This window comes from Cavia porcellus, unplaced genomic scaffold (assembly GCF_034190915.1).
Source record: "Cavia porcellus strain 051 isolate PalLab524CR breed Dunkin Hartley unplaced genomic scaffold, mCavPor4.1 scaffold_15, whole genome shotgun sequence".
Classification (NCBI taxonomy): Eukaryota; Metazoa; Chordata; class Mammalia; order Rodentia; family Caviidae; genus Cavia; species Cavia porcellus.
Genome location: NW_026947498.1, coordinates 10,302,501 through 10,313,500, shown reverse-complemented (window position 1 = coordinate 10,313,500; position 11,000 = coordinate 10,302,501).

Here is an 11,000-nt window from a genome sequence, read left to right as displayed (position 1 = left end):
GCCCTGCAGCTGGCTTGTAGTAAGGATGGGCCTAGGGCGTTGGGACACAGTGGGCCCCAGGCGGTGGCCAAGGGTCCTGGGTGCAGGGGACGCCAAGCAGGGAGGAGTTTGCATGGCAGCCAGGGCCTGGGTCAGGAACTGAAGGAGGGCAGGGCGGGACCCAGGCTCCCAGGGACGCCTTGGTGGACACCCTGGCATCTCTATCCTGGAGTCCCTCACTGTCCCTGATTGAACAGGAGAGAGTGGCGGCCCAGGGCATTCACCTCCTTCTCCTCCTCCAAGCTCTGGAAAACATCTTTAGGTACTGATGGGTCACATTCGGAGAGATCCAAGGAAGACCCGGCGGAGGACACTGCGGAGGCAGGAACACCACAAGTCTCCACCCAAAGGGGCAACTCAGCCTCCAGGTGGGAAAGAGAGGCTCCGAGGCTCAGACTCCGCAAAGTACCTGGTTCTGCCCTCAGTACCAGGAGAAGGGCTGCATCCACCCCGGCAGCCTCCTTCTGAATGCTGGAAGTCAAAACCAGCAATTCCAACATGATGACAGTCGGCAGATTAGAGATTTGTAAGAGAACAGGAAGGCACCGTAGTGCTGGAAATCACAGGCCTCTGAAGGAGAGGCAGCTTCTGGGAAACACCTGTCGAAACTGACCTGTGAAGGAGGAAGCTAGATTATGCCTTTTTTTTTTTTCTTTTCTTTTCTTTTGAGTCAGGGATTCTCTATGCAGTTGAGGCTGGCCTTGAACTTACTTTTTATAGCCAAGGCTGGCTTTGAACTCAGCAATCCTCCTGCCTCAGCCTCCTGATTGCTGGGATTACAGGTGTGTACCACCACACCTAAACGCTAAAGCAGTTTAAACTCCTCTTTAATATAGAATTATAGAGCTGGGCGTGGTGGCTCAAGCCTGTATTCCCAACACTCGGGCGGCTGAGGTGGGAGGATCATTGCGAGTTGGAGACCAGCCTGGGCTACAAAGTGAGCTCAAGGCCAGCCTGAACTGCATAGCGAGACCCCGTCTCAAAAAAGATGAAAAAATATATAGAGAATTATACATTAGAATCTTGACTCAGTAACCTTGAATTTAATGGAAATGCAGGAAAAAGGCAATATTAAATCTTTCTATGTTAGTAATTTATGAAAACAAGTGACACAGTGGCACACACCTGTAATACCAGCCCTTGGGAGGCTGAGCCAGGAGGATCACAAACAGTTCAGGGCTACATGGCAAGACCTTGCTTCTAAAAAGGCAAAAATAAGAGAAAGAGAGCAAGAGAGAGAGAGGGAGGAAGCTATTAACACACACTTGGTATTCACTGAGAGGCTTCCTGTGTCTCCCGGATTACACCCTGAAACACTGGCATTACTGTCCCAAAAGTTCCAAAAAAGTCCCAAAAGCCAGAGCCAGTGCCTTTATGGCCACAGCATCACCTGCTGCCCAGGCTAGGAGGGCGGACTGAGGAACCAGTGACCAGCACAGCCCATTAATACCCGTGTGGCTGTCGTCTTAACCCTTCCACCAAACCCACATCCTATTTCCAGACTGTTCCAGAAAACACTGGAGATCTGTGTAAGATAAAATCTCAAGGTGCCATAAAGCAAAACACAAAACAACCCCCAAATACCACATAACCCCTTTCAAATAAGTTCTCTCATCCTTGTCTTCATCAATTTTGTTTGCAAACGAGAAGCAGAATCCTGCAATTTACTTATTTTAGAGAGTTCCATTGAGAAAGGAGATCCTGCCTCAATTCTGCCTCCTTTTAGGACCTTAGTGTCACCATCCTCTAGCTTGAATGAGCCAAGGGGGGGGGGGGAGGGAGGGGAAGAGGAAGGGGAAGAAGAGGACAGGGAAGAGGAGGAGAGAGGGGAGAGGAGGGAGGAGAGGAAGGGGAGGGGAGGGGAGGGGAGGAGGAGGAAGGAACAGAGAGTCCTTCCCCGGAGTCCTGTGTGTTTCTTGGCCCAGAGGCCCTGGGCCTGCGGTGATGGGGGAGCTCTGGGCGGGCAGGGTCACAGCTCATCCAGGCCAGCCTGTGGGTGGGAGGAAGGCCAGGGAGACAGTGCTGACAATAACATTCCAGAATGATGCTGGTATCCAAAGGGACTGAGCAGGGTGCACTCAGCAGCCAGGGCCTCTGTCTACTGTTTTTTTTTTTTTTTTTTTTTTTTTTTTTAATTTAAAGAAAAGGAAACAAAAAAATACATGGAGATAAAAAAAAGGGTAGAAATAATACAAAATTACAGAAAAACAAACGGTAAGAAATTGCTGGTTGATAAGTTACATATTGTCATCTTAGAAATAGCTGTTCAGGTTACAAAATTAAAGTATTTAGAATGACATTCAAAAAGTGACACTGCAAACAGTTCTGCTCAATGATCGAACAAAAACTCAGTAATATGGTTATCAGTCCTACACACTTGTTTTACATCTCAAAGAGGGTAAGATTAAGCACATCAAAACAGAACAAAACAGTTAAAAAAACAATTTAAAGAAATACAGATTTCAAAGCAAGTCTACTGGAGACCTTCACTGTCTATCTAACTGTCTCTAGTTTCTTAAAATAGTTGTCCCCATCTTCACCCACTTTATATACTTATTGCATATTATAGAACTAATCAAATCATTACAGGATGATGAAGGCTTTTTAGGTCTTCAAGATCCAACATTAGGGAAGACAATAATAACTACCACCGCATCTCTCATTCTCTTCGTGGTAGCCGATATGCTGAAATTGAACTCAAGAGACCAGACCAATGTCATTCTAATTAGCGAACAATAGTATTGCTAGAATTTATATCATAATGCTACAAAATTAGCATTGGGTTTCTTAGCGTCTCTTCTTCAGAGTATCTGTTCATTACATCTTGCATTATATAATCTGTTCCCGTAAATAATTTTTTTAAAAAAACTCATGTGTGAATTTCTACATATATATCTATCCTCTCTGTATTATAGGGAAAACCAAGTTGTAACAAGACAGCAAAACAAATTCCTAGAAAAACATGCAATGGATAAGACATATAAGACTACAATATAGGTGATCTTCCGTAATTACTATGTTTTCTCTTGTTATTTTCAATAGATTTGTCCATAACACCGGCCTAATATAGTTAAACATAGTATTACCTATTTTTATAAAAACACAACTTTGAAAGCATTGTAGGATTTGAGAGCTGTTAATAGTTAATACCAGTATGGATATCCTTTACATCTTGTCATCTTCAGATTAGTTGCCTCTACTTTTAGGGTTGATACTAACAAGCATACCAAATTCAAATAAAATCAGACAAGGCAAACCTGTGGTCTTATGAATCAGATTCAATTAAGATCAGTCATTGTAAGACAATGTAAGTAATACAGGATTTCAGTTTAAGTTAATAGGAAAGTAAGGATAGTTACCATGGTATAACCTGCTATTTTTGGGTCAGATGTCTGCGCCCTCAAATCTGACATGGGTGGACAGACCAGAACAAATTAAATTCAAACTAAATATGGCGATAAGACTACTGTGTCTTTTAAATCCTGATACACTATTAACAAAGACCTCTGCCTTTTTTAATAGTGTTTCAGAGTTGTCTATACTAAAGACTATAGCTTACCGTCTCTGCCTCATGTCTGCTACTCCACTTTTCTGCTATAATTTGTCCACCTTATTCCCTCATTCCACTGTCTGCCCCATTCATTGAGGCCTCTCTGCCACTGTTCCTGGAATCCTGGTATCCCTTCCTCTCTTTCTCTGGAATGTCCTTCAGCACTCTCTGTAGGGTTGGATTGGTGGCCACAAACTCCCACAGTTCCTCCTTGTCTTGGAAACATCTTATCTCTCCATTAATTTTGAGAGAGGGTTTTGACGGGTATATGAGTCTTGGTTGCATATTATTTTCTTTCAGGACTTGGAATATTTCTCCCCATTCCCTTCTTGACTTAAGAGTTTGTGTTGTTAAGTCTGTTGTTATTTTGATAATTTTCCCATTGTAGGTAATCTGCTTCTTTTCTCTGGCTGCTTTTAATATTCTGTTCTTTTGGTGGATTTCTGGAATCTTGATTATTATATGTCTAGCAGTAGATCTGTTTTGGTTGTAGGTAGCTGGTGTTCTGTATGCCTCTTTTATCTGGATATCATTTCTTTTTGCTATACATGGGAAATTTTGCTTTAATATATCTGTGAATATTCTTTGTATTTCATTTTTGGTTGCTCCTGCTTCCTCACTCACATTCTTTATTCTTAAGTTTTGTATCTTTTTGTCATCTTCTAGCCTTTGAATTATTTCTTTCTGGTTCCTTGTTATTTTTAAGAGGCTTTTTCTTTCACGATCATATGCCATAAATCTCTCTTCAAGTTTCAGAAGGCTGGCTTTAGTTTCTGTCGGGATATTTTGCCAGTATTCAATGGAGTTTTTACTTTCCTGGTAATCTCTTTGGATCTGTTTCATGTATTCTAAGTTATGTTTAAACTCTTCTTCAGATGCTTCTCTTTCTTTTCTGATTTCCTCAGTTCTTCCATCTGTGTTCTCTTGGGTGGGGCTTGTCATTTCTTTAATTAATCTCTTTATATCTTGCCTCACTTGGATCAGGAGTACAGCTTTAAATTCATCTATGAGGTCATGGAGGTATTTTTTAATTTCGGCTGATGCTGTGTCCAGTATTGGATGTTTACTGTGCTTGTTTTCTTCAGTGTTTACTTCTCCTGGGCTTATTTTCTCATGTTGGGCAGCCGGAGATTTTTTTTTATTTTTATCTCTTGTCATGTTTCTGGATTCTTTCAGACTGGAGTGTCCTGGGGGTCTCTGGCCCTCTCTGTATTGCTTAGGGCCTTTCAGAAGCGTGCTGACTTGAGTTTTTGCTGTCTTCCCCAATTTGCTGTTCTCTGGGGTAGGCTGGGATGCAGGGGCAGTACAGGCTAGCCTCCAGCCTCTGTGCCAGTCAATCCGTAAATTAGGCTGTTGCGAACTTTCACCCAGTTTGATAGCATCTGGGCTTTTTGGTATCTCCTGTAACTTCCTTATAGTTAAACGTTTCTTAAGCACAGCACATTGTATTACACATAGGCTGAAGAGGATGGGGGGGTTTACAAGAAACTGACACTTAAAGCTTTTATGGGAAATGGAGACTTAACCTAAAAAGAATGGGGAGGGGAGGGGGATTTATAAGGAGCTGAAACTTAAGTCTTTACTGGAAATGGAATTTTAATCTCTATTGAAATGGTGCATACAGAACAGGAAGGAGGCACATTGGTTAGAACTAGGTTACAACATTCCCCTCTGATGTTGTGACTGAGGCCAAATCTTTGGCCAATTAGAGATTTTGGGGAACGAGCTTTATGCCTTGCATTTGTTGTCTGGCATATGCAGTTATCTTATTGAGTATACAAGGACCTACTGTGACCAAAAGCAGTACTCCTAACAATGGTCCAAGCAAGGGCAGGAGATAGGGCAGTATTTCATTCTAGACACTACATAAAAGGTTTTTAAATAGCTCCTTTTTTTTTTTCTTTTAACTAGGACTTTCTGTAGTCTCTTGATTTTATCTCCGACAATGCCGGACTTATTTACATAAAAACAGCATCGTTCCTGCCATGCAGCACAAATCCCTCATTGTTCCTCCATTAGGAGGTCTAGTCCTCTTTTGTTTTGGAGAACTATTTTAGCCTTGAGTCTATTTGGTCTTGAATGACCTGAATGGTACTAGATAATGCCTGCATATCACTAATGATCTGGTTGGAAAGTTGGACAGAAACCCCTACTTCTGCTGCCCCCATACCTAAGGCTCCTGATATTTCTAGGCCTACCAATCTTGGAGACAGGGAGAGTCCTTGAAGCCTACTGGTTGTCAGGCAACAGGACAGCTGTTACACATATCCCTGTGGCGTCTCTGAAGGCAGGTCTGGGTGTTTTTGTCTAAATAGCTGGTGGATCAAGGCCAACACAGGCTGGAGTGTCTGCAGGGACTTAAAGAGATCTTGGTTAGTTATTGCAACTAATTTGTCCTCTGACAGTCTTGGGACCAGTGGAGGGGGCCTTCCGAACATAGCTTCAAAGGGGGAAATTTCAGAAACATATGGGGTACATCTAGCTCACAGCAGAGCAAAGGGAAGAAGGCTCACCCAATTATCGCCAATTTCTAAAGACATCTTAGCTAAAGTGTCCTTGAGAGTTCAGTTCATACATTCTACTTGCCCTGAGCTTTGTGGCCAATAGGCACAATGGAATTTCCAATTAATCTTTAATGCCTGGGCTAACTTTTGGGTGACTTGGGCTATGAAAGCCGGGCCATTATTGGACCCCATTGATGGTGGGAGGCCAAATCGAGGTATGATCTCATGCAATAGCTTTTTTTAACTACCACTAAGGCTGACTCAGACTTAGTAGGGAAAGCCTCTACCCAGCCAGTGAAGGTATCTACTAATACCAAGAGATAGCGGTGCCCCTGTAAACCAGGGTTTACCATGTCTGTGAAGTCTACTTCCCAATGTTCTCCTGGAACAATTCCTCAATGTTGGGTGATCTCCAGCGTAGAGCTCTTGGCTGAGCTGACTAACAAGCATTGTGGGCATCTCCTTTTCAGTGGTCACTGCTGCCCCGGCCACTCGTTTGCCATTCTGGATGAAGCTGCTTCCATCAGTGAAATAGTTGTCGGCATTTCCCAAAGGCTGGTCAGTAAGATCAGCCTGTAGGTTCTGCTGCAGTTCAAGGATGTCAGTACACTCATGGAGAGGTGTCCTTTGTTCCTCCGGGTCGTCATCAGGCATAAGGGTGGCTGGGTTTAAAGCTGAAGAAGTCTTGAAAACTCTGGGTTTAGGAGCAGGGCCCGATAGTGTAAAATTCTAGCGTTTGAAAGCCATTTTTCAGGAGGGGTTTTGATAAGAGTCTCTAAACTGTGAGAGATCATCATAGAAATCTTCTGTCCATAAGTAAGTTTTTTAGCCTCTTTAAGTAACATTGCCACAGCAGCTAGCATTCTCAGGCAGGGGGGCCATCCTCCTGTCACAGGAGCAAGTCTTTTGGAGAGGTAGGCTATAGGCCTCTTCCAAGGGCCAATGTCCTGGGCTAGGACTCCTTTGGCAATGCCCCTGAGTTTATCTATGAATAAGGTGAATGGCTTGGTAATGTCAGGGAGTCCCAGGGCATTGGTTAGAACTAGGTTACAACAAAGAGGACTTTCCTCCTCTTTTTCCCCAGTTACCAGCCACCTTCCTTGGAACCACGCAGACTGCTCCAGCTGTAGAAACACAGTTCCTTTGGAGAACCTCCAGCATCATTTTGTGAAGAAAGATGGCTGACAAACTGGCTGGCCTAAACTGTTCTCTAAGAGCTCAAACACTGCTGACTGTCCTGGCTTAGGGCACATGGAAAGTCAGGGAGAGTCTGGGTTTCCCAGTTTGTGGAATTGGAGTTATCGAGACCTCACTGCCAAAGAACATAGATGTTTAATTTCTGCTTATTAAAAAAATCAGATGATTGAACTTCTCTTCCTAGATATTCAAGAAAAGTTCAGACTTAGCCAGACATGTAGCTCAGGAGCACAGTGTCTTCCTGGCAGCACGTCCTGGGTCCTGGGTTCGATCCAAGCAGGCTTACCTCCCAAGGAGGAATGAAAGGGAACACATCACATCCTGACGATTTTATAGAAGCAATAGCTCTTCATACAGGGTTTGACTAACCAAGCAAACCTGTGGATGCTGCAGGGAAAGGGTGTTTCTTACAGGAAATCATGGACAAGACGGGGAACATGGTCTCAAGGGTCAGGGAAGTGGGACCACAGAGCTGGGCAAACTGGACCTGTGGCTCGGGGCTTCAGTTTGCTCTGGAAAGGAAGAGGGGTGGGAGGGGCTTGAAGGAGGCAGCAGCAAGGAACCCCGACTCCTCTCTGCTGACCCTGGGGCTTTGTCGATGTCGCTCCTGGCCGGCAGGAAGGACACACGACAAAGTCTGGCAGTGGACAACCTTTTTTTTTATTTTCCTTCTCCGTACAGCCTGCCCTGGGATCGCTCCCAGCCGAAGCCTCCTTTGGTCCGCTCCCCGCGGCTCCTTTTGGGCTTCTACTTTCGGGCTTCTTCTTCCCCCCCAGGGGTGGCACCAGTATATATACGGATACAGTGTCCAATCATGTTAAAGTAAGCAAGGCAAGCTGATTGGCTAACATCATCAGTTGCCAGGCAGACTATATTGTTGAGCGGGTTGCTTACGCGGTAAGCAGGAAACTAACGTGCTCGATGGGAGGGGTAATCTATCTCAGGCTTTACTCTTTACTACAGGCCTCACGTCCGCCAAGTGAGGCGACCGGGCTCGGGGCTGCGGCTCCCAACAGGGCTTCACAGCTGAGACTTCACCCCCCACAGGGACACCCCATCGCCAGGCCTCCTGCTCTGCAACTCTGCACCCCACCGGGCTCAATCCCAAGGGAAGATTGTGTTTGCAACCCTTGGAGCACCACTTGCATCTATTCTGTTGAACCTGATGCATGCACTCCTAGGTGTGCCTGCCTGGCTGCCCACGGGGAAAAGACCAAGTATGACATTTATCTGCCACTTCTCCATGGCACTAAGCACGCTGCTGTCACCCATCATCACCAGCATCTTCTTGTCTTCCCAAACTGCAACTCTGTCCTTTCCTCCATCCTGGAACTCAAAGCAATCCTCCTGCATCAGCCTCCCAAAGACTAGGATGACAGGTGTGTGCCACCACACTCAGCTGAATTGATTTGATTTTGAGGCAGGGTCTCCCTTTGTGGCTAGGTCAGCCTGGAACTGGCAGTGATCCTCCTGTCTCAGCCTGAGTGGTGGGATTATAGGCATGCACCACCATGCCCCATTTCATTCTGGTTCTTTTTTTTTTTTTTTTGGTCTTTTTCCTTTTTATCGGTACCAGGGACCGAACTCACGACTGCCTGCTTTCAAGGCAGGCGCTTATGCCGCTGAGCTAAATCCCCAGCCCCATCATTCTGGTTCTTAAAAGCAGAAGATAAGGGGGCTGGGGATTTAGCTCAGCAGCATAAGTGCCTGCCTTGCAAGCATGTGGTCATGAGTTTGATCCCTGGTACCAGTAAAAATACAAAAAATAAATAAATAAATAAAAGCAGAAGATAAAGTGCCCAGCCTCGCCAGACTAGCTTTCCTCTTTTAGCCTCTATATTCCTGGCCCTACCCCAGCCTGGGCCCTCTGTCTTGGCATAGTTTTAGAAATTATATTCTAATTCAGTGTGCTAGACAGGCACCCAACCACTGAGCTGCTGGGAGCCATTGAAGCTGGATGCAGAACACGCTTGCAGGGCTGTGGTATGGCCGACCCAAGAATAAAGAAACATTACAAAGGTCAAGATAGGCCACAGCTGAGAACACCTGGCTCCAACCCCAATTAACAAGATAGAGACCAAAGCTACAGGCACCTCACTCCTGTAGCCAAGTCAACCTGGAGACTCTCTCCAAAGACAGTTCTAAATTAACATAAGATACTTCTCCTAAATTAACATAGTCTGTTACTTGGAAAAGTCCTTGAACCACTCCCAAGGTCCTGCTCAGTTTCCTGTGTTTTCCACTCTAACCCCTTCCTTGATTGAAAACTAATATGGGCCACCCCTGTCTCAGGCCCCAGAGTCTCGAACTCTGCAGAGGGTTTTGACCCTCCTGGAGCCCTAAAATCATACCACTTGTCTCATTTATTTAAGCCTTCACTGTCATTCATTTGGGAGACTCGGGATCTTGGCCAGGTCCCCAATACCGAGCTATGCATACCACAGCCCCTTTTATTTTTTATTTTGAGAAAATATCTCACTAACCTGCCCAAGCTGGCCTCTGACTCATGATCCTCCTGCATCAGCCTCCCAAGTAGTCAGGCTTACAGGTGTGTGCCACTGTCCCCAGCCCCAATGTGTTTCTTGAGCACTTATGGTGCATCCAACCTTAATAAAGCCCTCCACTGTGCCCAGAGAGGGTCACAAAGCCCCCTGCCCTCATGTCATGTGAGGGAGTGCACACCGGCGGCCCTATCATTCTGGGAGGCTGGAGTAGGAAAACTGCAAGTATAAGCCCAACCTGGGTGATACAGCAAGACTCCATCTCTAAATAAAAAAGAACTGGGGGGCTGGGGATTTAGCTCAGCGGCATAAGCGCCTGCCTTGCAAGCAGGCAGTCCTGAGTTCGATCCCCAGTACCGATAAAAAGGAAAAAGACAAAAAAAAAAAAAAAAGAACTGGGGACAAAGCTGGGGGCAAAGGCCCTGAGTCAATCTCTGATACCATCAAAAAAGAGCTTTTGCCTGTTTCCAACCACCCTACATGTAACAGAGCTCCTTTCATTCCCAGAGCAGCAGAGGGTACTGGGCACCCTGTGGGGTTCAGGGCAGCAGGCAGCACAGTAAACCTCAGGCCACAGGCAGCACTCTGTGGCTTGAAGGGGGTCACTGGGGGTCTCTGTGGAAGAGGAACCCAGGGAGGGTGAACCCCTCTTTTTCCCCTTCTTGGTCCTGCACACTTCATGAAACAGCCCCAGGCTGGAAGTCCTGGCCCAGGCCCAGCCGAGGCTCAGCTTGGTTTCAGATTGTTTCTCAGGATGCAGTGTTGGTGTCCTCGGGGTGCCTGGAGACACCCCCAAAGTGCTCTAAGCCTTGTCCAGTGCCAGTTATGGGAAGGAGGCAGACATGGGGTGAGTGTCCCGCAAGGAAGAGCCCTGGGCTAGCTCTTAGTAAGACGCAGGGAAAACATCTTAGCCAGGAGCTGTGGTACATTCCTACATTCCCAGTTACTCAGAGGCTGAGGCAGGAGGATCATCTGCTTGAGTTCAGCCGGGGCACCACTGCAAGACCATGTCTCAAAATAAATGAAAAGGACTACAAGCCAGGTATGGTAGTGCAGGCCTGTAACCCCAGCATTCTAGGAGGCTGAGGCAGGAGGATCTTCAATTTGAGCCCAGCTTGGGCAGTTTAGCCAGAAATTGGGGATTTAGCTCAGCGGCATAAGCACCTGCCTTGCAAGCAGGTGGTCGTGAGTTCAATCCCCGGCACCAAT